Source organism: Pan paniscus, chromosome 9 (assembly GCF_029289425.2).
Source record: "Pan paniscus chromosome 9, NHGRI_mPanPan1-v2.0_pri, whole genome shotgun sequence".
NCBI lineage: Eukaryota > Metazoa > Chordata > Mammalia > Primates > Hominidae > Pan > Pan paniscus.
Window position 1 is genome coordinate 19,311,762 of NC_073258.2, and position 26,493 is coordinate 19,338,254.

Sequence of the window (26,493 nt, forward strand, 5' to 3'; positions counted from 1 at the left end):
AGCATTACGTATCTTACCCAGTGTTACACAGCTGGAAAGTGGAATACTGGTATAGGAACCCAGGCAGTTTCACCTTGCCCTTCAGCCTCCTCCATGCAGCATGGGGAAGGTGTTCAGTTGACATTAGTTGAGTGAATAGGGATGGCTGAGAATACTCTCCATCAGTCTAAGAGGGGAGACATCATGACGATGATGATGATGATGATGACGAAGAAGACAACAACAATAACGGTGGATTTTACCAAGCACTTACCACGAACTGGGCTCTAGGTTAAGTGATTTACCTGGATTGTCTCACTGAATCCTTATCTTATGAGATAGATATTTTTATTAGTTCCCATGTATAATGCAAATACGGAGGCCCAGAGATGATAAGTAAAAGAACTCAGATACGAACCCAGGCAATCTCACTCTGAGACCCAGACTCTTATCCACAGAGTCATGCCATCATCTAGGTAAGCTATGTAAATGAAAACGTAAAAGTTTAGAGGCAATGCAAAACCATATGGGAAAGGAGATGGTTAGAGACATTTCTGGGTTAGTAACTTGTCAGTTTTAATCAGGGAATGCCTCTTGGAAGAGCTGGTCCAGAGCTGCATATTTTAAAGAAAGGAAGAATAAATTAGGGAGCTCCAAAGGGATGAGACTGGATGATAAAGTGCTGGTGAAGGTTTATCCATAAATACTCAACCATATCTAATTACCAGCATCTCTGTGCTTCTGTTTATCTTTAGTTCCCAACCCTATGAGACAAAACAAGTATGACTTCAGAGGAAACTAAGGTCTAACTGAGGAATGGAACCTGTGAGGTATCACACAGCACCTGGACTGTGATCTGAACTAGCCTTCCACACTGCTGAGTGCTAATGCACTATATCTGTGGGGCCCAGCCTGACCCAAAATGGATACACACAGGTCCCCCAAGATCAGTTCCCCTCTTCCTCCTCAGCAAGGATTTTTAGTGAATTTTAGCTGGGCACCTTATAACCCAGAATAAAGACATTTCCATGCAACTCTGAGTAGCTGTGTGAATAAGTCCTGATGAATGGATGTAGGTAGAAGGACCATGCAGGACTTTGGGTATTCCTAAAGGGGTAACTGTGTGTGTTAAGGAAGTGAGAGGGGAAAGGGAGGTGATCCTATCCACTGTTGCCTGGAATAAAAATGACGGCAAAACTCAAGCAGCCATATTAAGCTCCTTTGTGCTAAGGAGGGCAGAAAAGCAAAACATAGAGTGCTTGGGGCCCAGAAGACTTTGTGAGACCAGCCCAGTAGCTCTGGGATGACAACCTCCAGACTTTCATGTGAAAGAGAAATCAATTTCAGTCACTGTTCTGTCAGAGTTTCTATCATTTGCAGCTAAACATAACCCCAACTAATACAAATAGGAATAGTCACTTTTAACTTAAAAAAAAAAAAATTCCCAGACTTTCGTCATAATACAGGTGGAGTGTCTTTTACCTGAAATGCTTGGAACTAGAAGTGTTTCAGATTTAGGGTTTTTGCATATTTTAGAATATCTGCAGAATACATATTGGTTAAGCATCCCTAACCCCAAAATCTGAAATCTAAAATGTTTCAATGGACATTTCCTTTGAGCACCATGTCAGTGTTCACAAAGTTCCAGGTTATAGATTTATCAACATTAGGAATGTTCAACCTGTAATTATACTTTGAGTATTTCTTGACTTTAAAAACACAAGAGAACAAAGCCTCTATGTATCCAATAAAGCTTTTTCATGAATTAACTAAATTTAAAAAATTTTTAATTTGCTTTTTCACAATGGCATCTACATATATTTGAAAATAGTATTTTTTTGACAACTGACACTACAATAATTCTGAGGTTCCCCACCAAGGGGTCAGCCCAAGATTTGGGGAATCCTTGCCCTAAATGACACAGGGAGGTCAAAGAAAAGTTTCATGGAGGCAGTGAAGTTTGAGCTATGCCTTAAAGGCTAAGGATTAAGTTGCCAGATGCACAGGAAGGGACAATGAAAGGACACTGTAGACACAGGAAACAGCAAAGGTAAAGGCATGGTGAGGATACTATTAGTTCCTATTGGATTACAGTCTCAGAGACCAGTCTTAAACTTTGGTCTTTTTCACAGTAATCAGCAAAATGCCTTGTACTGATTAACCAAATGAACATAAGAATAAATGAGTATGAAGAAGCCAAAGAAAGTTATAAGAAAGTTCTTTTGTGAATCCTACAGTGACTATAATCTGTAAGACTTAAAGTCCTAAGATCTTGTGCCAAAAGAAAATGAACACAATAAGAACAATTTTGTACACTATTCCAATTTAAAAGATTAAATAAGCTAAACCAAATGATAAGGACCAGGGCTTTCCAGAATAGTAATAAAACCAAGATTCTGGATCACATCCTTGACAGGTAGATTTCATTTTATGCTCTACATATTTTTTTGCACTGAAATACACAGAAAAACTTACACAAAGTTTATATTAGAGCCCTTTATTTATTAATTCTTAATATTTGAATAAATAATTCTGTATTTAAGGGCACCACTTTCACTGCCTCCTAAAGGTAAGTATACTTGGTTGACTGGAAAGGGCAGTGTTTTTCTAGTTTGTGTTTATTTTTCTGTTCAAACATATGAAAAGTCTATTCTTCACTGTGCAGGAAAATGCAAAGCAGATTTAGAGGGTGCTTATGGGTTTCTTTCACCTCTCCCTTAAGAAACTGTTAAGACAGGAATGTGACAAATGGCACAAGGTTTATAAAACAATAATTTGCCCTTTATCATGATTAGAAAGTTGGCTGACTGAACAGAAACTTATATAAAGTTCAGAAACAGACCCCTCACACACACAGGAAGCTACAATTAGTTGGGGAGTCATATGGAAATTTCAGGGCTTCACTGGTTGAGAAGCAAACAATGCAAAGATAGAGGACACTCCACAAGGCAAGAGGGATTTGTAGGGTTTCTGGCCTTACATATTTTGTTAAACAATAGCCAAAAAATAAGATAAAATAAAAATATCACTATAAATGTTTTCTTATCCAGCACTATTGGAGCAAACGATAAAGAACCAATAATGGCCAGGCACAGTGGCTCACACCTGTAATCGCAGCACTTTGGGAGGCTGAGGCAGGAGGACTACTTGAGGCCAAGAGTTCAAGACCAGCCCTGGCAACACTGTGAGACTCCATCTCTACAAAAACAACAACAACAACAAAAATTTAAATTGGCCATATGTGGTAGTGCACACCTATAGTCTCAGTTACTCAGGAGGTTGAGACAGGAGGACTGCTTGAGCCCAGGAGTTCAAGGTTATAGTGGTCTATGATCACACCAACACACTCCAGCCTGGGCAACAGAGCAAGACTCTGTCTTTAAAAAAAAAAAAAAAAAACTAATAAGATAGGATGCTGGATGCTGTTAGTTATTTGAAAGGTCACAGAAATTATTCAAATAAATTTCTTTGGAAGATAGCAAAATAAAACAACAAGAAAGTTAAATATTAATGACATACTTTACAGTTGTCTCATGTTTTCTTTTTTTTTTTTTTTTTTGAGACAGAGTCTCGCTCTGTCACCCAGGCTGGAGTGCAATGGCGCGATCTCGGCTCACTGCAACCTCCGCCTCCCAGGTTCAAACAATTCTCCTGCTTCAGCCTCCAGAGTAGCTGGGATTGCAGGCGCCCACCACCACACCTGGCTAATTTTTTGTATTTTTATTAGAGACGGGGTTTCACTATGTTGGCCAGGCTGGTCTCGAACACCTGACCTCGTGATCCACCCGCCTCAGCCTCCCAAAGTGCTGGGATTACAGGCATGAGCCACCATGCCTGGCCTCATGCTTTATTTTCACATATACTGTTTCATTTGAAACAGTTTTTGCAAATGTCAGAGTAATCTTTAATTCCCTTATCAGATGGATTTTTTATTTACTCAAATAATTCCCAAACAACTGTTGAACGCAAAGCACTATGCTAGGCGCCCTAGAGAATACAAAGAAGAAAACTGAAACCCCCAATGAACCCTGATGCCTAGGCTGCAGCAGGCTAACAGGAGAGACTTGCCGAATGAATGAATGGTTTTTCCTGGAGTATTCCTCTGCTACCCATCAACATGGCAACTTCCTACTTATCCTTCAAGGCCCAGTTCAAATATTGCTTCCTATTGAGCATTCCCTTTTCTGTATCCCATGGAATAAACTGCCCCCCAAACTGTGTCCCTGAAGTGTTCTATACAAATACTCACGAAGATACTTGTTGCCTTATGGTTGTTTACTTACCTGTTTGTCCCACTGAACTGGGCTTAAAGGACCATGACCTACTCATTTTTTATTCCCCAGCATTTAGTATAGTGCCTGGCACCCAGTAGAGGTTCAGTTAGGTGTTTGGGTTAATCAAATAAGTCCACTGCTTTCAGAATAATAGAGGAGATGATGTATATAGTTAAGCTCAGAATCGATGAAGCTTAAAGAAAATAACTGCTTAGATGGAGCTCTAAGTTTTTATTGTTTTTTCCCCTCCAGGCCATGCCAAACATGAGCCAGCAGTCCACAATGGAAGGACAGTAAAGACTACCTCCAGAAAGCTCTAGAATGGGGACTTGGGGGAAAATGGGATTTTAAGTTCAGTTCTCAGTTATCTAAAATTAAGGCAGGCTTAGTAAAACCACCGAAGGGATCTAAAATGACTGGAGAATGGTTAGAGACCTGGTTATCTAGAAAGAGGGGGATTCTAGAGACCATACATAGTCACTTAAAAAGCAGGGGTGTGCCAGTAGTCCCAGCTACTCAGGAGAGGATCGCTTCAGCCCAGGAGTTTAAGGTAGGCCTGGGCAACACAGCAAGACCCAGTCACCAAAAAAAAAAAAACAAAAAAGTTAGGGATGAGTATGTTAAGTGACTACACTCAGTAGCCTAGTTTGTGGAAATATGTTCTTTTTGTACTTTCCACAGTGACCAGGCAAAACAATCATATTCTCTTCTCATAACAGAGCAGCTCAGAGGAGTATGTACGTATGTGTGTGTACACATACGTACCTATTTTGTTTTATTTTTTAGAAACAGGGCTGTGCTATGTTGCCCAGGCTGGATTTGAACTCCTGGGCTCAAGTGATCCTTCCACCTTGGCCTCTGGAGTAGCTGAGACTCTAGGCTTGTGCCACCATGCCCAGCCACATGCATGTGTTGAATACTCATTCTGTACCAGGCACTAGCAAGTGCAATTCTGAAGGGGGAAGTAATCCCCCAGGACAAGTTAACACCCACTTAGAGTATGAACCACTTGGTTCCCAGAGGGGAGAAGTACCTTTCCCAAAGTCACATAACACAGCAAAGATAGACTCTCAGTTTAGTGTTCCTCCCACCAGCTAGTTCCATGGCTCTCTCTACTGATTAACAGAACCAGCTAATGGTCCTTCAATAATCCCACGCTCACAATGCCACAGTAAGATTTAAAGATAGCTTGTATTTTAGTTATACCTAATCCAGGTCTGTGACAGGGATAAAGGGAAATCCTCATAGTCCTGGATTCCAAAGGAGGTATGAAGTCTACTCCCACCTGGGCCCTAATCCACAATCTGTCTATAAAAGACATCTCAGCCAGCTTTATTCTGGTGCTTCCTGCACCTGGATGAGAGACAGGAAGCAGCATATCACACTTAGCTGAGGTCTCTGGCGGTTATAATGTTCCGCAAGCACTGGCCAGCCCTGTCAACTCAATCTAAAGCAGTTTAACCGGTCAATGCAAAAGTTACACTGCCCTTGAAGAACAGAAAGGTAAAGACAGCCCAGATGATCCCAAGGAAAGTGGTAGGTTTAAGTTTTGTGTAATGTGAGGCATTATCACCTCCCCCCGTGGCTTTAGGCGCAGCATTAGTCACCTGCTAAGGAATTGTTCTGATGGATGAGATAAGACACAGGTAAGCAACAGGGAGCCCAAAGGTTAGTGGCAAGAGCCTTTCATTCAAGGGAAGAAAAAACTAACAAAAAAGGGGTTTACTTCACAACCACTTTCAAACTAAATTCCATGGGGATATTCAAGAATACATGTTCTTGTTAATCTGAGATACAAAAAGAGGTCTAGGCATACAGATGTTCAACACATTATTACTTATGGCATTAAAAAACTGGAAACAATCTCAGTATCCAAAAACAAGGAATTGGTTAGAAAATTCTGGTATATCCATATGACAGAATCTAGCTCTATGATGAGAAGACCTCATGCTGAAGACCCGAGGCTTATTTAAATCGATCAATAAAAGCATATCCAGTAGCCATTAAAAATTATCTCATGTATGATTCCATTTATATGAAATATCCAGAGCAGATAAGTCTACAGAGACAGAAGGTAGATTGGTTGGTTTCCAGAAGCTGAGAGAAATGGGAAAAACTGGCTTAGCAGATAAGGGTTTTTACCTTGGAGTGATGGGACTATTCTGGAACTAGACAGAGATGATGGTTGTAAAACACCATGAATGTAGTGAACACCACTGATTTGTTGACTTTAAAATAGTTAATTTTATATTACATGAATTTTACCTCAATAATTTTTTTCTTTTTCTTTTCTTTTTTTTTTTTTTTTTGAGACAGAGTCTCGCCCTGTCGCCCAGGCTGGAGTGCAATGGCACAATCTCAGATCACTGTAACCTCCACCTCCTAGGTTCAAGCAATTCTCCTGCCTTGGCCTCCTGAGTAGCTGGGATTACAGGCATGCACCACCACGCCCGGCTAATTTTTTGTATCTTTAGTAGATACGGAGTTTCACCATGCTGGCCAACTTGGTCTCAAACTCCTGACCTCGTGATCGGCCCACCTCGGCTTCCCAAAGTGCTGGGATTACAGGTGTGAGCCACTGTGCCTGGCCTTACCTCAATAATTTTTTAAGATCATGTCTCAGCCAGGCACAGTGGCTGATGCCTGTAATCTCAGCACTTTGGGAGGCCAAGGTGGGAGGACTGCTTGAGCCCAGGAGTTCAAGACTAGCCTGGACAACATGACAAAACCTCACCTCTACAAAAAATTTAAAAAATTAGCTGAGCATGGTGGCACACACCTGTAGTCCTACGTACTCAGGAGGCTAAGGTGGGAGGATCAATTGAGCCCGGAATGCTAAAGCTGCAGTGAGCCATAGTCACACCACTGCATTCCAGCCTGGGCAACAGAGCAAGACTCTGTCTCAAAAAAATAAAAATTAAAATAAAAAAGGTCACGCTTCAGAGGAAAACTTTGTATCATAATGCAATATTTATGGGATTTTTTAAGTAAAAACAGAAAAAAGAATATCTGTGTATGCATGATTCCAAGTTGTGGTGAGGAATAATGTGCGTATATGCATGAGAAAGGAAAGACTGGCAGTGTAGACATGCAAACAGCCACAAAGAGTGATTAACTCTGGATGGAGGAATAATCAGTATAATTTTTACTTTCCATCTCTGTGCTTTTCCTCTGTATTTCCCAAATTTTCTACAGTCTAATATGCATTATTTCTGCAATAAGAAAAAGAACTATTCTGCAAGTGCAAGATATACAGATGTATACATGGAGAATGTAAGACCTCAATAATATTTAAAATGTCCCCAAAATCTAGAAGGAAATATGCTAAAATCATAGCTATCATAATCCTAGGATGGTAGAATTATAGGTGACTTATTTTCTACTTTGCTAATTGCTCAATTGCATAGCCGATGTAACCAGAGCAAAAAATATTGAAAAGAAGAAGAAAGATGAACACTGTAACCCAGAAGCAGAATGGGCAGTACCCATTGGAAAAACAGAAGTGTCAATGCTGGGGTGGGTACAGGTGGGTTGGGGGGAAAGAGGCCTAGAGCCCTACCTAAGCCAGGAAGCTCCTTTTGTTTACACTTGCTGGCTGGCCACCTGTCTTGTATGTGCCAGATTACCTCAGGAAACTGCAGAAAACATGTTTGTAAACGTTTAATAAAATTCACAGAGCCAAGAAATGTGCCTACATGCTTGGATTATCTTTTTTCAGGTTCAGCACCCAATGAGGGTGATGTGTGAGAGGCCAGGCCCATAGTGAATCAAGTTTGAAAAAGTGGACTAAGGAGAGCCATAAGAAGTAACATCGGGTCTGAACACCCAGGATAGTAACAGATGAGAATAATGAACCTGAATTGGCTCCGTGAAATCACAGTAGTATTGAAACCACCTTGATAGAAAGGCTGGAGCAACAAAAGGCCTACTCAGTTGAAATCTAATCTGTGTTAATTAACGCCCCTGAGAATGAAAACACTTCTTTATCAGTGTGTGGTTCCTGGCTAAAGCTCTCCCATAAAACCTGCTTCTGGAGGGGGTTGCGGGCTCCCCTCAGCAGCCCTGGAGGACTGTACCTACTTCACCCCAGGTACCAGGAGGCAGGGCCTGCCTCCCCAGGCCAAGCCCAACTGAAGGAGCCCAGGTGAGGCTGCAGGATTGTCAGAGCTAAAAACCTACTGCCCCCAAGGGATCTACTGACAGACCAGAAGATGTGCAGTGGCAGGTCCTGCCCCCCAACCTCACTCCTGTGCCCTCTTTTCGCTGGTCCAAGCTGTGTGCGTGCACACACGCCTCCGCATCCACACGGGTTCTCACGCCGTGCTCTGCTCCGGCTTCACTCTCCACTTTAGGCCACGTTCCTTTCAGGGGCCCCCTTCACTCCTGGACGCTGACCCTGTTCCCTTTTGTCCAGAATGCACAGCACCCCCACCAGCTCCCCTGCTTCCACAGCCAGGACCCAAGTCCAGGACTCAAGTCCCACCCGCCCTGGAGAAACATGCTACTGTTCCCAAGTGCCTGGCACCCAGAGCAGGAGGCATGGGCCCCAGAAGCCTGAGCTGGGCCAGGAAGTGGGAATGAGATAAGCCATCTAGATTCCAAATTCTCCCTGTATTTACTCAAACGTTGCCTGAGCTCTGAGTTGGGGGGCAGGGGAAGAAGGGGACATACACACCCCACCCACCTCCACTGCCATAGGCAGAAACAAGCTCTGCAGAAGGTCACAGATGAGGCAAGCGTTGCCCTAGGGGTTCTAGGAAGGCCCTTCCCTCATCTGTGACCTTCCCATGTGAAGTATCCAGCACAGAGTCCCCTGCAACAGTAGGTGCTAACTATAAACAGGTGACTGCAGGGCAAAGAGGAGAAAGGGGAGCCACAGCCCAAGGTGATACTCAATCCCTGGGTCCCTGCTCAGCCACAGGAGAGGTGCTTAAATAATAAATAACAAACAACAACGACTGTGTAACAGCTACACACCATGGCTGAGGCCTCCCAATGCCTTAGGGTGGGAACACTGCCATGAGGGACCCTACCTTCACCCCTAACAGACAGATGGGGACACCGAGGCACACAGGGGGCTGGCCTAGGCTGGGAAAGTAGCTCTCACTCCAGTTACCCGCAACTCCTTGAACCCAAGCTCATCCTGAAACTTGTAGCTTCCTTTCACCACGTCAGCCCCTGCCTGTCTTTCCTCCACAACAAGAGACCCAGCCAGTAAGTCCCCCTCCACCCCCCTCAAGGAAGGCCACTGCCCCTGTGCCCAAGAGGGGGTCTCTGGCTAAAAAGCTTGATTCTCTGAAACATTCCTCCTCATTATCAGCTTTTTTCCAAATCCAAAACACAAAACCCTCAAGTTTTAGAAAAATCGGGTCATTCAGCGAAGTTTCCTCAGTGAGGTCCCCAAACCACCCTGTCCCCATCCCCAGTCCCCAGTCCCAGCTGGTTTCTCTGCCACTCACTAGGATGACCAAGGCTCCAGAAGAAAGGACAGAATCTTGGCGACTCAGCCAGGCAGGGCTGCGGAAAGGCCGCCCAAGTGCCTTGAGGTGGTCCTAACGCCAGGCTATGCTCAGCTCATCGGAGAGTAAGACTCAAAGATGGGAAAAGTACCTGCTTCTCACACCAGCCCTGGCCTCTCAAAGGCTATGAGCCTTCCTCAGCTTCCAGCCAGGCAGCCAAGAGCTCCAGAGAGTTTACAATTACGGGCTACAGGCAACCGGAGAAGTGGCCCAGAAAAGAGGCCCTCCAGCCCTGCACCCACCCCTGGCTGTGCCTGGAGGGTGACATCCTGAGCTGTTATTCTCCCCTGGGGAGCATCATCCCCAGAAGGGGACAGAGTTGTTTCAACCTTGGTCCTCAGACATACCCTGGCATCATCAAAGTGAGAGACAGGATTCTGGCAGGGCCCGGTGTGTGGAAGGTCACAGCAGACCCATGGCATCTTCCAGAGAGAGGGTGAGAAGGCCACGGACTTTTGAGTCAGATGGTCCTGAGATGAAATTCAGGTTATGCCATTAATTCATGATTTAACTTAGGCAAGTCTTTCACTTCTCCGTGCTTCAGTTTTCTCACCTGTAAATTGGGATCAGTACCACCTGCCTCATTGGCTGCTGTGAGATAACATGAGTAAAACACCTATGGAAGGGTCTGGCACATAGTAAGTGCATGACGAATATGTCCTGTGGGGCCTGACCACAACACACCAGGTATAAAGCAGGAGCCTACGTTGCAAAATCAAGCTGATCCCACCCCCACTTCAGAAGGGAGGAAATGGGGGGAAACAAGGCAACCTTTAATCGATCTTTTTCCTAAAACAGTGCCCTGTGCTTCAGATGAGGAGGCAGCCCTGTGGCTTTGGCAGAAATGACCGATGTACATGGTGGCAAAGTGCTAGAGACAGACTGCCTGGATTCCAATCCCATCTTTGCCTCTCGCTGGCTGTGTGGCCATGAGGGGGCTAATTAGCCTATGTTTTCTCACTCTGAATGGGCATTATCACAGTGTCCACCTGATGGGGTGGTTGTGAGATCACTTGTGTAAAAAGACTCTTGGCAACCGGTCAATGAGCAGTAAGTGCCCAATATCTTTCCACCGTGGTTATTATCTCCACTGTGCAACACTCACTACCCAAAACAACCTTAAGTCTTCACTCCCTGAGAACTCAAGTTCTGCCTGTAGCCACAAGCACCTTATTTTTGGATACAGTCTCATACCATTGCCCAGGCTGGAGTGTAGCAGTATGATCTCAGCTCACTGCAACCTGTATCTCCTGGGTTCAAGCGATTCTCCTGCCTCAGCCTCCCGAGTGGCTGGGACTACAGGTGCATACCACCATGCCCAGCTAATTTTTATATTTTTAGTAGAGATGTGGTTTCACCATGTTGGCCAGGCTGGTCTTGAACTCCTGACCTCAAGTGATCCACCCACCTCAGCCTCTGAAAGTGCTGGGATTACAGGCATGAGCCACTGCACCTGGCCCACAAGCACCTTGATGTGGTCCTTTGGCAGCCTCCCCTGAACTTGTGTTTCTAAGAATGTCTCATGTACCCACATCTCCCAGAAGCAACAACAACAACAACAAAAAGAAAATCACAGTGCTCAAGATATGGGGCCTGGCTACTGGTGCCTTGGGAACTAGATGGCACTGAGTGGAGCTCTGAGTTAAAGATACAAGAGAAGCAAATGCATACTTGTTCCTCCCACTGCAAGACAATCAGAGTGATGAGGAGCAAGGCAGCCACTGCAACCCTCTGGATTCAGCCTCCTTTTCTGTAGATGAGGTGGCCTTCCACTCCTTGACCCAGGATGTATCACAGAAAGACAAGGCCTTGTATACAGTGCAGTCCTCCTAGAGGAGGGCCATGCCACTTCTGTGCAGCTCCAGGACTGGGACAGGGATGGTGACATTAGAAAAGCAGAGAAGCAAGTGCCTGACCGATAACCATATTTGGTATTTTCTAGACTTCAGCATCTTTTATTTTTAGAGGTATGTGTTCCAATTTGGTTGAGGTAGCTGCAGGCTCCTTGTACCTTGCTTAATTTAGGACTTTTTTTTTTCTTTTTCGAGGGTGGAGTAGGAGTTAAATACAGCTTTACTCAGCCACCCCCTGGATTCTAAGCCCTAAATTTAACTCCAAAGAAACTTGTCTTGCCCTACTTCATGATTCCAAACCATAGACAGAAACTATTACCTGTTTCTGCAAATCAGAGAGCCCTGACAATGGAGCACCATGGAGGTGTGTCCTCCATCCTGGGGTGCTGGGCTGCAACACTGGAGCTGTCATCAGCTGACTGGGGAGAGGGGCAAGAGGGGGAACAAACGGCCCTACTTTGTGGCCTAAATCTTGATGAACCTGTCCCCTGGGGAGCCAGGAGAGCTATTTGTACAGCCAGTCAGAAGGACCAGGGTGTGGCCACAAGTGTCCCATTCTAGCAGCCCTAATCTGGCAGCAGGTATCCAAAAGGACAGGGACACCCTGGCATCTGATCAGTAGGTGCACTGCATTTGGACAAAAGAATTAACTACCTGTTTCTCCAACCCTGCCCCCAGCCACCTCTCATCGCTTTTATGTTTAAGGTCTTATTCTTACTTCATTATATTCGCAATGTTGTGCAACCAACGCCACTATGTTCCTAAAACTTTGCCACTACCTCAAACAGAAGCAATCTTAGTTATCAACAACCCTCCATTTCTCCCTTCCCTCAGGCCCTAGAAACCTCTAATCTACTTTCTGTTTCTATGTATTTGGCTATTCTAGGTATCTCATAAAAGTGGAATCATAGAATTTGTCCTTTGGTAATTGGCTTATTTTACTCAGCATGATGTCTTTGAAGTTCCTCTGTGTTGTGGCATGTGTCAAAATTTCCTTCTTCTTCAGGGCTCAGTAATATTCAATTATATGTATATATCACATTTTGTTGATCCATTCATCTGTTGATGGAAATTTGAGTTCTTTTCACCTGTTGGCTATCATGAATAATGCTGCAACGCACCTAAGTGTACAAATATCTGTTTGAGCTCCTGCTTTCAATTCCTTTGGGTATATACCTAGACATGAAATGGCTGGATCACAGGGTAATGCTGTTTAGATTTTTGAGGAACCACCAAAACAGGGCAGCTGCACTATTTTACATTCCCACCAGCAATGCACAACACACAAGAGTTCCAATTTCTCCACATCCTCACCAATCCTTGAGCTGTACCCAAGCCTAGGAAACAGCCTTTCCCTCATACCCCAGGATGTCTGCACACTCTTGGAACTTCCTGAGGGGCTTTGGGGTAACAGCAAAGGACTGCAACCAGAGAAGCAACTAGGAGTGTTTCACTCTGGGATTCCTTCAGTTTGGTAAAACTCCAGGCAAAAAGCATGAGGGCTGGCTGGGCAGGGCCTTTCCTGCTTCTGAAAATCAGAGCACCTGAAATTGGGGGGTCCAGCCAGCTGCGCGCTCTCTTACAGGGCACTGCGCTGCAGTAATAGAGCATTCCTTAGATACTGGGGGACACCAGGGGTCTCCAAAGTGCACAGCACTCAATCCTGAGGTGCTCAAGATGACCCACGGAGTTCTAGAAGAAAACAGTAGAACATCTATTCAGGTTTATTTTTATGCCATCCTTTTACAATTGTGTGTGTTTTCATTAGCACAGCAGGTATGTATATAATTTATAAATGAGCATACATGTGTTGGGGCAAATGCTCATTTATTAATGGGATATACATGATTTAAAAAAAAAAAAAAGGTTTGGGCCAGATACAGTGGCTCATGCCTGTAATCCCAGCACTTTGGGTGGCCGAGGCAGGCAAATCACTTGAGGTCAGGAGTTTGAGACCAGCCTGGCCAACATGGCGAAACCCCGTCTCTACAAAATATACAAAAAAAAAACCAAAAACATAAGTCAGGTGTGGTAGCGCGTGCCTATAGTCCCAGCTACTTGGGAAGCTGAGACACAAGAATCACTTGAACCTGGGAGGCAGAGGTTACAGTGAGCCAAGATCACGCCACTGAGCTCTAGCCTGGATGACAGCACGAGACTGTCTCAAAAAGAAAAAAAAAAGGTTTGAAGACCCCTATCTTAGACCAATTCTTCCTTTGTTGCAGTTTTTTCCTCCGAATTTTAATGTATTGTGCCAATGGCAATGAGAAAGATATCTGGGGGAAATAACTCACAAAACCCACCACCCTCATCCCCTTAGTGCCTGACACTTCTCTATTGCCAACTCACCTTTGGGTTCTCCTACTCCTGGGGCAAGTGAGAGACAGGCATCTGTAGACAGAGATGCAAGGGGAGGGGAGAATGGGCAGTGTATTTTCTTCTCCCTGAGACACATACCCTACTCCAGCTCAAAGCCCAGAAAAGGGAGGTCTGTATCCAAGAAGTGAAGAGCTCAGCTTTGGAATCAGAGATACCTGTGGGTAAGCAGTGGCAACCCCATTAACTTCTGAGGCAAATTAGTTCATTTCTTTTGGCCTCGATCTTCTCATCTATGAAATGGCAACAAAATACTAAGTATCTCTGTCAGTGAGCGGCTGTAAGGAGTAAATGAGAGAGTCCAGATAAAAGCACTCAGTGCACTGCCTGCCCAGCACGTTCCAGCTCTTTTAATAAAACAGGTAGAAAGGGCCAGGTGTGGTGGCTCACACCTGTAATCCCAGCACTTTGGGAGGCCAAGGCAGGTGGATCACCTGAGGTCAGGAGTTCGAGACCAGCCTGGCCAACATGGTAAAATCCCATCTCTACCAAAAATACAAAAATTACCCAGGAGTGGTGGCGCGTGCCTATAGTCCCAGTTACTCAGGAGGCCGAGGCAGAAGAATCACTTGAACTCGGGAGGTGGGGGTTGCAGTGAGCTGAGATCGCACCATTGCACTCCAGCCTGGGCGACAGAGCAAGACTCCATCTAAAACAAACAAACACATGCACAAGACGCAGGAGAAGGAAAACTCTGGATAGAGGTGGAGAGAGTGAGGACAGATGCAGAAATGGGACTGGAGGCATGGCTGTGCATGTATGTGTGTGTGTGTGTGTGTGTGTGTGTGTGTGTGTGTGTGTGTGTGTGTGTGTCTAGGCTGCTCACAGTTATAAGAAACACCCCAGGTATCTCACAAACATCTACCAGGCAACCACTAGTGTGACACACCTTGAGGGATGAAGATATGAGTCAGGCAGAAAGTCCACCCTGTGGAGCCCATTTCCAAGGGCCACACTGTGAACCAGAAGCCCACAAGGGCACTGGGAAGAGCAAGCAAGGCTCAGGGGCATCTGGAGTCACTAGCCAGGGTGCACAAGTAAAACTGGGAGCTTAAGCAGAAGGGGCATAACTGAGATCCAGGGCCTCTAACAAAAGGTACCAATCTGCAGTAACACACACCACTCAGAATCCAAGTGGAGCCTTGGGTTCCGTTTCCTTAAATTTTCCATTCGGATTTTTTTTTTCTAACCTTTTCTCTTTTCCAAAGCAAACTCTGCAGGACTTTGTCATCTCAGATATCAGAGCAGAAACTCCACTCCCTGCTTTATTCCTTCAGTCAGCCCCACCCCTCCTCTGGCCATGAAGGTTTTATTGCTGTCGTCCGCCTGGAACCTGCCTGAATTCAGGCCACCGTTTCTACTGCCACCACCTTCACTGGGCTATCTCACAGCAAGAAGAGCTGCCCCAGCCTTGTGGCTTCATGAAGTGGCGAAATGGTTCATCTACAAATGGGCTACATATTAAATTACTTTTCAGGAACAAGGAGCCAAGCCTTAGGGCCTCCTGGAAAGGCCACCGAAGATACGGGGTCCTTGAAACTCTCCCAGTCAGCACAAAATCACTGATTCCAACAGAAACGCAGAAAGCATTCTAAGACACACATGCTCTCAATGTCCTTTGTTTTTAAATTCTCTACCTTATTTTTAAACTGGCTGTTAAATTTCAGCTCAACAACTCATCAAGTACATTATTAACTGGCAAACGCTTCTGTGGCTTTGCTAGTTAAAGTTTAGAAAAAGAACATTCCCATTAAAATATAATTTCTCCAGCAACTTCTAGGATAGCGCAGAAACCATTCCATTAGGGCAGACCCTAGCTAATCCACACTCCCTACCACTCAGCCAACACAGGATTTCCCCAAGTTGGCTTCTGTTCTCTTATAGCAAAATAAGCAAAAATCTAGGTGATTCAAATTGACCTTTGGCTGGGGAGCTCTAGGCGATGCTGGTCATGCTGTGTCTCTGCCACACAGGGGAAGGTGAGGGGAGGAAACAGCTCTGCTTAATGCCATGAGGCCCTCCATTCTTGGGGCCCACCCCTCACAAGGCACAGTGTAGGCACAAGTCATCTCCTGTCAGAGAGTCCTGGGCCTCACAGCACCCTAAGTCCAGGAGAGAACAGCCCCTACTCCATCTCTCCTGCTTTGCCTCCCTCCAATCAGCTCCCTTTCCGCAACACTCAGGTGCACTCCAAACCAGCTTTCTCTGACGGACAGACCAGGAGCCCAGAATGAGCACCACACAAGCACCTGTTTTATGCTCTCCAGGCACCAGAGTGATTCAGGCACCCCCATTTGACACACACACACTTGCCAGCTTGCTGCCTCACCCCACCCCTCACCAGCCAACTTCAGACCTTTCTTTAGACTAATTGCCCGGAAAGAGGTACCCATCTAAAGATAAGGAAGTCATTTCCTGTCTGACTACCTCCCATTCTCCTTGGCATGGAAAGAGGGGCTCAGGGCATATAGGAAAGTGAGGAGGAGGCCTGGAGAGACGGAGGGAAAGAAGAAGGGAGAAGAATAGATAGAACCCCACTTAGCCCAAGTCAAAACCCCAACTGAGATCTAGAGCAGGCAGAGGGAATAGACTGCTAATGGGCTCTACCCACAGGAAGTCTTCTAGGTGTCAAAGGACAGTTGCCAAGATCCTGAGGGGTTTGGCAAATGTACCTTGAAGTGAGGAGGCTTCACACACCTGCTGACACTCATCAGTAGAGATCTGCCTCCCTCTCCTCCCAAACAACCACAAGGGAAACTGCTCCAGACTCAGCTCTGGGCACAGAGACTCATGCACAGCACACACGAGGCTCCACAGTGGGCCACATGGAAAAGGCTGCTCTCCAGCTCTACTCCTGCTCAACTCATGGGCAAGCCAGCGCTGAGATCAGGCCTCCTCCTGGCCATGTCCGTGGGCTCAGGTCCTTCCAGGGCAAGGCTCTCTGCACTGCCCTCTGTCCTCCAGGGGTCCTCTGGATGCTGTTGTCCAACTGTTTCTGCCAGGCCATCTGGGGTGGTTCACCCCATGCTGCATCAGATTAATGCAACATACTGCCAGAATTGCATGCCTGCACACCCTCCTTGAAGGGCTGCTTTGTGTTTCTTGCTTACAATGGAAAAAAACAATTTTTGCAGCTGAACAACACAGTTTGGAGTCTTCAATAGAGCAATGGAGGCCAAAGCCATCCAGTACACCCATGACTCCCCCACCACCAACAGCGCTTGCATGCAATGGCTGGCATGATAGGCCTGCAAACTCAACAAGCCTCATAGGGATTTCACATCCCCCACTTAACACTCTATACACTGCAGACTTCTCAGGAACATGCTAGTACCTGACAGCCTCCAGAAACGGATCTACTACTGCTTTCTCTAATATGCCCCCCATACCCACCTATGCCAAGAAGTTCTTAATGTCCAACCTAGGTCCTTCCTACTGAAGTCCATTTAGGGCCTCAGTAAAAAAGCAGAATGTGTGATGTCCTTCCTGGTGACCTTTAATATATCATGAACCCAGAAGGCTGAGCTTATGGGCCATGCAAAGGAAACTGAAGGGGTTTTAGGGTATGTGGGAGGAAGTGAGAGAAGATTCTGGCTCTTTTGATGCAACTGACTGCCTGGAGCTGTCTCACTTTCCCATCTCCCATCTGCACCACTCCCAAATGTCAGTTGCATCATATCACCTGACTGCAGAGTGCTTGAGCTGTGAGGGAGAAGCAGGAAGCCAGATGACAGAATTAGAGCTAAAAGATCTTAACAAGCTGATTCACTGGACCTAATACAGCCATATGGAATCTAACAGAGATAAGCTTAAAGACCTAAATTTGAGACCAGCAGTTTAAGAGGAGAGAGAGAAGCTGAGCAGCAGTGCTTGATGTAATATGATTACATATTAATAGGGAACCTATTTTGATTTTAGGTTGAATTGATTCAAGTATGATATTGAGGAAAAGATAGATGATGATCCCATGCTATTCTGAGCTGGCCAGTCACCAATTCTACATATTGCAATATGATGGACATGCATTGCTCATATGCATCCCTTCACTGGCAGAAGTCACACCTCCCATATCATCATGCTGCAACTGTCAGCCACCACGCTCTACCCCTAGGACAGGCCCATGTTCCAAGCAGGGGATCATAATCTCCCCTAAGAAGAGATGTATAGCTCCTGGGAGAGTGAGCATTTCTCTTCCTTGACAAAAGAGTTAGCAGACTTGAAAGATGGAGAAGGCAGGGCCCCCAAAATGCCCTTTGAGCACCAGAGTCCAACAGCGCCAAGGCCAGGTCAGGATTACACTGGGAGTTCCCAGATACTGGTGCCAATATCCTTCCTTTTCTCTTGAAGCTAGTTTGAGTTGGGTTTCTGTCACTTTCAACCTGAAGAGCTTACTAGTACATACACTATTAAGAGGATTACAGCTAAAGGGGAATATGCCCAGAGTGATGTCAAAGACAACGAGTAAACTAAAAGCCATGTTTCATGAGGGAACAAGGATGATTTAACTTGGAAAGGAAAACACATAGGGCCACATGGGAGCCTCTTCAAACACTTAAAAGGTGAAAACTTGTTCTATGTGGGGACAGAGGACAGACCAGGACATTGGTAGAGGTTACAGAAAGGGGGTTTTCTCAGAACTTTGAATAATACAACAAAACAGATGAATCTGAACCTACCTCCTACTCCACTCCCTCAGACTCACTGGATTAAAGCAATTCCCTTTCTCACTCCAAAGTTGTTTCTTATCTTGAGCAAATGGCAACTTCTAGAAGCCTCAGCTTCCAACCTTTATAATGGGGATAATAATCCTCCCCTACCAGCTTCAAGGTGTTATTTTAAGGATCAAAAGAGAAAATGTAGGCTGGGCACAGTGGCTCACTCCTGTAATCCCAGCACTTTGGAAGGCTGAGGCAGGGAGAATTGCTTCAGTCCAGGAGTTTAAGACCAGCCTGTGCAACAAAGTGAGACCTTGTCTCTGTAAAAAATAAAAAATAAAAAAAATAGCCAGATGTGGTGGTGTGTGCCTGTAGTCCCAGATACTATGGAGGTTGAGGCAGGAAGATCGCTTGAGCCCAGGAGGTCGAGGCTGCAGTGAGCCGTAATCGCACCACTGCACTCTAGCCTGGGCAACAAATCGAGACTCCATCTCAAAAAAAAACAAAAACAAAAACAAAAACTAGATACTGTGCATGGAAATCACATTGTAGAAGAACAATTAACGAGGAATTGTCTATAACAGATTAGTTAAGGAAGCAAGAATCAAAACTATATGTACAACATGATCCCAACTTTATAAAATTTGTATTTGCAATGAGAAAAGACAGGAAGAAAAAAATGTTAACAGTAATTAAACCTACAGGATTATAAATATTTTTTCCTTCTTGGGGCTTTTCTCTGCCTTCCTAATTATACAATAAATAGGTCATCTTTTAAAATCAGAAAAAGTTATATATCCTTTAAAGTGCTTTATCAACTGTAAAGAGCTATGCAAACAAAGTAATGTGGGTGTCAAACAGGTCTCCCGGACTTTTCTGATCTGAGCATAGCAATGAGTCCTTGATTACAGAATATCTTACTGTGTTTTTAACAGACAGAAACAGACGAGTATCACAAAGAAAGCACTTCAGTCTTAATTCAAAAGACCCAGATCTAAAATTCTGCCTGACCTTTACACAAGTCAATTTCTTCACCAATAAAAGGAGGAGAGTGACAATATAGCTTTGTATGTAAGTGGATTTAAACATTCACTGAGAACCTCCAAATGCCAGCCTGTTTTGTAATTTTCTTTTATCTACTAATGTACAGGGAACAGTTTCCATTTCCTTAGTTAATATTTCACAGCACCATTTTTAATAGATGCATAATAATCCACTGTACAGAGGTGTCATGACTAATTTAGCCAACAAGTGGCAAAAGGTTTTTGTTTGGTTTGATTTCTGAAATACAAATATTTAATCTCTTCAGCAACCTTTCCAGGTTAGGTGAGTTCCAAGTGCTGAACTGTATAGGATACGCTGAATAATGTAAGCTGTTATTACTACCATAACCACTATTACTATTACCACACAGGTGCCAGGGACATATCCAAGTTCAGTTGAGTATTTGGGGCTTTGTTAAATGTTTCTCTGGAACCCAAGAAAGGTCAGGGCAGGAGATACATATTTGAATTATTATCTGGATACAAATACAGAGAAAAACATTTTTATTCTTTTTTTATAGTTTTTTTAAATATCTTTTTTTATTTTTAAGTGAAGGGATATTTTCGCAGATGTCATTAAGGACTCATCATTTTCCTGGTTTTTTTTTTTCTTTTTTATTGAGACAGGGCCTCGCTCTGTCCTCTAGGCTGGAGTGCAGTGGCACCATCTCAGCTTCCTGCAACCTCTGCCTCCTGGGTTCAGGCGATTCTCATGCCTCAGCCTCCCAAGTAGCTATGATTACAGGCATGTGCCACCACATCTGGCTAATTTTTTTATTTTTAGTAGAGATGGGGTTTTGTCATGTTGGCAGGCTGGTCTTGAACTCCTGGCCTCAAGTGATCCACCCACTTCGGCCTCCCAAAGTGCCAGGATTATAGGCATGAGCCACCATGCCCAGCAAATTTATTTTAAGTTTTTGAGACAGGGTCTCACTCTGTCTCCCTGGCTGGAGTGCAGTGGCATGATCCTAACTCACTGCAGCTTCAACCTCCCAGGCTCAACTGATCCTCCACCTCAGCCTCCTGAGTAGCTGGGACTACAAGCGCACACCACCACACTCAGCTAATTTTTGTATTTTTTGTACAGACAGGGTTTTGTCATGTTGCCCAGGCTGGTCTTAAACTCCTGGGCTGAAGCAATTCTCCTGCCTCAGCCTCCCAAAGTGCTGGGATTACAGGCGTGAGTCACTCCGCCCAGCTATTTTTGTTTTTGAACCAGTCTCTCTGTTGCCCAGGCTGGAGTGCAGTGGTGTAATCATAGCTCACTGCAGCCTCCATCTCCAGGCTCAAGTGATCTTCCTGCCTCGGCTTCTCAAGTAGCTGGGACTGCTGGTGCGCACCACCATGCCTGGCTATTTTTTTCTTTTTTTTCAGTTTTTAGTAGAGATAAGGTCTTCCTATGTCACCTAGGTTGGTCTCAAACTCCTGAGCTCAAACAATCCTCCTGCCTTGGCCTCCCAAAGTGCTGAGATTACAGGTGTGAGCCACTACACCTGGTCAAAACATATTTTAAAATCTTGCCTCCTTCTTGTTTTCCAAACACCTCCAAACATAAATAGCCATTAACTTACCAATACAATTATACATGTGCTGTGACTCAGCAGTTGGATTTTCATAAATGCCTAAAAACTAGAAACCTTGGCCAGTAACCATACACCTTGCCATAATAAAACAAAGTGTTTCCTAAAGAGGCATAAGCCCCAAGGCCTCCAGAAAATCCATGGGCCTAGATGGTTTTATAGAAAGAAAGTGGATTAATAGCCAAGAGAGGCTTGACTCTTGCTTGCTCCTTCCTTGAATCAAAGACCCTCTGTTTCCCTTTTTCTCCATTTCTGGCCCATCTGCCTTACAGGCTTATTGTGAAGACTGGGTGGGCCCACGTTGGAAAGCACCATATGACCCAAAAAGTGCCTGGATGTGTACTTTTATGTACTTTATGGTCTCCCTCTGATCCCACCAGGCACTTGCCAAGCCCCAGATCAGCTCTCTCACAGGCCCTTCCAGCCCCTTCTTCCCTCCAGATGGGCAAGAACACAGGCCACTAGAAAGCCATCACCTGCAGTGTTCAAATCATGCCCCACACAAGGTAAAGAGGTGATGTGGGGGCCAGAATCCCAAGTAAAGGGCCACCAACACAAAGACATCAGACTTGGCAGGGACCACCACACAGGGCTCCCAGATCGACCCCTTTCACACCACCATGCAACTGCCTCAAACTCTCCCCTGATGGCAGCAGAGGTGAAAAGAGAAGTTTCTCTTGGTGCCCCTTTTAAAAGCCATGCACTGTGCTGAATCATGATGTGAAAGAGTCTAACCACATGGTTCTCAACCCTCGCTGCACATTAAAATCACTTGGGGGCTTAAAGGAAAATACTGCCAGGGACCCAACCTCAGAGATTCTCATTCAATTGCAGGTGAGGCCTGGGGATCAGTGAGGGACAGGAACTTAGACTGAGCAGCTGCTTCCTATCATGGGCCCTGTGCCTTGAGCCCACCCTGTCTGCCTCCAAAGTCCATGCCCTCCCCTGTCACCACTCTGCCCTCCAACCTGAGTCTCCCTCTGGAGTGTTCCTCCCCATCCACTGTGAGTTATCAAACATGAAAGGCCCTGCTCAGTCGGGTGACTATCCACTCCTGCCACATCACCCACTTCCTCCCTGTGGACCAGCCCAGTCCTGGACAGTCTTGGACACCCCCAGGACATTCCTGCCATTGTCTTGAGCCTGCATGACCCCTCTCCCACCTTCCACCAAAGGGTTCTTCTTTATCATCACATACTTTTTGCAGTGTCAATGTTATTCAACAAGCACATTTTTCATTTTTATTTGTTTTAAACTTTTTATTCTGAAAGAAAATTTAAGACTCACTTAAAAATTTTAAAATAGTTCAAACCAGATGTGGTGGTGCACGCCTATCATCCCAGCTACGTGGGTAAGATTCTCAGGTGGGAGGATTACCTGAGCCCAGGGAGGTCGAGGCTGCAGCGAGCCAGGATTGTGCCACCACACTCCAGCCTGGGTGACAAAGGGAGACCCTGTCTCCAAAAAAAAAAAAAAAATTGTTCAGAGAATTTTTTTTTTTTTTTTTTTTTGGTAACGAAAATCACTATTTCGTCATTGGGTGCCACCCGTTTTTGCTTAGACTCACACTAGTTCCTTAGTGCTAATTAGCAGATACTGAAATGATCTTGACAGACTGCGCAAAATATGGAACGCTTCACAAATTTGCGTGTCATCCTTGCACAGAGGCCATGCTAATCTTCTTGTTCAGAGAATTCTTGTGTACCCATCAGCCAGCTTCCCTCAGTGATAACATGTTATATCACAATAGTGCAATTGTCAAAAACAGAAAAACTGACATGGTAATACTATTAACTAAACTACAGACCTCACAGAGATTTCACAGGTTTTTATATATACTATGTATATATGTACAGTTCTATGAGATTTCATCACATGCATACATTCATGTGTGCCCCACCACAATCAGGACACAGGACAGTTCCACCACTTCAAAGAAATGTACCCTCTTCTAAGTCTTCCGCTGATCTGTTCTCCATTACTATAATTTTGTCATTTCAAGAATTTTTTATAAATGAAATAATATACTATACAACCTTTCGAGACTAGCTTTTTTTAAAATTCAACATAAGCATGTATTTATTTTGTGATCAGCTACCATAATAAAGATACTCCCTTTTGGAAGACAACTCCAAAAAATCTTATCGATTACTGGCTAAGTAAATCGTAATTCAACTGTATAATGAAATCGTATGCAGCCATTAAAACTGATGAGATAAACATAAATTAAGGACATGTATATTTTTTCAAATACACAGTCAGCTCTCCAAATCCATGGGTTCCACGTCAGAGAACCCATGGATATGGAGGCCAACTGTAAGAAACTTGAGCATCCACTGATTTTGCTATCTGTGGGGGCTCCTGGAACCAATCCCCAATGGATGCCGAGAGAGAAAACTATATAGTTAAGTGAGAAAATACAAAACTATATATTATCCCATTTTTGTTAAAACACACATATGAATACATAGATACACAGAGATAGACAACAAGATGTTAACAGGGATTATCTCTGGGTGATAGGATTACAAGGGATTTTTATTTTCTTGTTGCTTGTCTGCATTGTCTAAATTTACAACAGTGAATATAAATAACTTTATAACTTTTTTAAATGCTTGAAGTAAAGCTCCAATTTTGCCATCTTTAACACTTCCAGCCACAATCACGTTATTCTCTCAGCTAGCAAAGTATTGTGTGTGGGTCTCCATTCTAGGACTCACATCATTCAGAGGCTCAGCATAGCTGCTTGTGGGCTAGCTGGCCCCCACCTCAGGAAGGGGCTGTACTCATGAATGGTCTGCATCCCTCTGGCCCCTTTTGGCTCAGCCCTTGCCAGGCATAGGTACTCATCAATGGATCTGAGGCTGCAACCATACCAGGAGCTATTTGGCCAGAGCCCCAAGGCTCAAAAAGAAAGCCCCTGGAATTTCTCAGGGTATTTGGCATTCTAGAGTGAGTGACATCTTGGTCCCCACCACCTAGGCCTTAAGAAATAAGGCCTGGGAGTAAGCTATGAACTTTGGGAACTTGGCAAAGATCAGAGGCCATGCAACGTCTCTTTGAAATTCTGATGGGGGCTCGCTAGCCCACAGAAGAAGGGAGAGTGCTCCTCTGTGGTTTGCCCTATTTAAAATGGTTTTCTTATTCAATTTCTAATAGTCTACCCTATTCCCCTCGTTTCCTCCAGCACCCCTCTTCCCTCACTCAAGGGGAGAAAACAGGCTAGAAAGGCTGGCTCAGCTATAGAGCAGAGAGAGTGTGGTACGGGGCCAGAATGCTGACAAGCACAGAGACATAGCAATGTGCTGTACAACTTGAAGGAATTTCCCCAACTTCTGTGAGGCCCTATTTAACTTCCCTCTTATGAAGGTGGTTGGACTAGCTGCTATCTAAAATCCCCAGCCCTCTAGGCAAGATCTGTCCCAGACCTTCCTCTGTAAGACCACACTTCTGCAAAGAGAAGTAATGCTTTCCCTCTATTGGCACAACCAAGCTATGGAACAAACTGTTTTCTTAGAGCGGTTCGGATGTCTTCCTGTCATTTTTTTGGTCTCATATGACATTTACTTTCAAAGCCAGACCCAAGGTGAGGGATCATGCCTGCTTAGCTCACTACCATAAGCCTAGCTCATGTGCCATGCTAGGCACTCAATAAATAATTGCTGAATGGATGCATACACGTATGCTTGCATGCCAGCCATTCAAGCTGAGCACCTGGCAGTGTGCAGTTACACTCCAGGACACAGAACACACAGCTATCTGTTTCTTCCTACCACCACACTGTCCAAGTCAAGACCTGAGATCCCCCAGTGCACCTCAGCCAGAGCATCCCCATCCCTCTCACTACTAATCTTGCAGATGGGTAAACTTTCTAGAAAAATGAGGTAACCTCCTCCTCTCTCCCTCCACCACTCTGCACTTTAAACAAACCATGGCCAGAAGAATCACCCTCAAACTGTTTCCCACCATGTCAACTCCTTGTTCAAAAGCTTACGACAACTCCTAATTACTCAGAGAATCAGAGAGAACTCCTGGATCCAGTGCCCAAGGCCTCCTGACCACCTCCCTCCTTCCCCTTCCAAACAGGCTCCCACTTCTCAACTTCAAGAGCCCCCACTTCAGTCCAGACCTTCCACTGTTACACATTGCTCACACCTCTCCCTCCTCAATGAAACCTTCCCCACCCATGTCAGTCCTGCTAACTGTGCCTTTTCAGACTTCCTCTACCTCTTGTTTTCTATGCCCCTATTTATCCCTCCCGATCCCCTGCTGTATTTCTTTAGGTAAGAATGAATGACTTCAACCAAATGATTAAATAGACAAGGACGGTGTCACCCTCTTCTCCATATCCCCTCAGTGCCCAGCACCATGCTGTTTACACAGCAGATATGAAATAAATATCTAGCTGGTTAACGCCCATCCTGCCCCAACTCAGAGCCTCTCACCCCTCTCCCATCACCCCAGTGCCAAACCTGCTCAGCAACTATGCCTAACTCCCCTGACTGTGGCCCAGTAGCTGCTCTAGGATCTTTGGTAACTAGATCAAGGCACACAGTATGGTCAAATCCTCGCTTTGTCAATTCCTAGCTGGGCAACTTAAGTAAGTTATTCAACCTCTCTGAGCCTTGGTATCCTTGTCTGTAAGATGAGGTAGAGTATTTCCCTCATCTTTGGTCTGCCGTGAGGATGAAACAAGACAACATCAGGGGCCCAGCACCCAGCAGACTTGAGGCAAGGCTTTCCCTCCCCCTTTGCCACTCCAACAAAAACCCATTGACTGAGATCTTGTGCATTAAAACCGGTTGGACAGCAGGCACACCTCCTCTCCCCTCACCTCCAGCTGGCTCCCTAAGATAGAGGAAACAAAGCCTGAATTTACTCCAGCTCCCCTCAAGCAGGGAGGTCTCTGGAAGAGGTCTTTGTTAACACAACTTTAGTTTAAAAGCCTCTTTATGGGCCAGACACAGTTTCTATTTTGTAAGAGAGGGAGAATCAGCCTACAGCTTAATATCACTTAATGCTGATAACAAGGCCTTTTGTTCACGTCCCTCAATTAAATTCTGCAGTAATTAGTGGCCACCTACTCCTATTGCTTGAAGGAAACACGGGAAACAAAAGCAAGGCATGGTCCTTGTTCACAGAGACCTGATGCAAAACAGTTACATGAGTAACAAGAGAGAGAAAGTCAATCACAGGGAAAGAGGTGTAGCAGGC

At 44.9% G+C, this 26,493-nt stretch overlaps 1 protein-coding gene and 1 pseudogene across 9 annotated transcripts in view; both read right to left on the reverse strand.

The window, feature by feature from the left end:
* Positions 1-26,493, reverse strand: part of PLEKHA7 (pleckstrin homology domain containing A7) — a 234,127-nt gene that overhangs the window by 171,656 nt on the left and 35,978 nt on the right. The window lies entirely within an intron of this gene.
* On the reverse strand, positions 22,900-22,966 carry LOC112441244 (U6 spliceosomal RNA; annotated as a pseudogene).